This window comes from Nematolebias whitei, chromosome 11, assembly GCF_014905685.2.
Source record: "Nematolebias whitei isolate Nwh7 chromosome 11, NemWhi1, whole genome shotgun sequence".
NCBI lineage: Eukaryota > Metazoa > Chordata > Actinopteri > Cyprinodontiformes > Rivulidae > Nematolebias > Nematolebias whitei.
Genome location: NC_056508.1, coordinates 48,068,641 through 48,069,479, shown reverse-complemented (window position 1 = coordinate 48,069,479; position 839 = coordinate 48,068,641).

Here is an 839-nt window from a genome sequence, read left to right as displayed (position 1 = left end):
TCACTCACTCACTCACTCACTCACTCACTCACTCACTCACTCACTCACACTCACACTCACTCACACTCACACTCACACACACTCACACTCACACTCACACTCACTCACTCATTCAAGCTTTATTTCTACAGGTTAGTCTCATTGAGCCTCGAGGACTCTTTAAAGAGAGAACGGGGGGCGGGTCTGGTTCTGGTCCTGACAGTAAAGCTGAGCTCGTCCAGGACCATAGTTTAAACTTGGTAGTCCTTCCAGAATAAACTACGGTGCAGAGGACGCTCCGAGTTGTTTCTGTTTTTCCTTTGGGAGGGGGTCAGCGGCAGGTGTTGTACTGTAAACAGCACCCCGGCTGCCCCTGGTACCGGTGTAGAGGAGAAAAGTGTCTACAACTGTAGCACGAACGTCTGTCCGTCAGAACCGTCCGGCCCGGTGAAGCGTTACGAGGTTCTGTCCGTCAGAACCGTCCGGTCCAGTGAAGCGTTAGAAACCTGATGAAGAACACGGGTTCTGCTGGTAAAGAACCTGTCAGAAACACAGCAGAGCTGAAACTGAAGCCACTGGAGTTGTTTTTGTCGTTCCATAAACTCAGAAGGGTTGTTTATTTATTTTAGTTGTTTATTCATTTTAGTTGTTTGTGTTTACAAACAGGATGGTTTGTGATGACAAACGTTTCACTTGGTCAGAATAGTTTCAAGTCTCCGTAACAGAACGTCACTGCAGGGACCACACTGAACCCACAAATATACTTTGATTCCATATCAGTGACGTCATGAAACAACGCATCCACTCTAACGTTTTTATTTTACGACAAAGTCCATGCTCGTGCTTTTATTTTACGACAA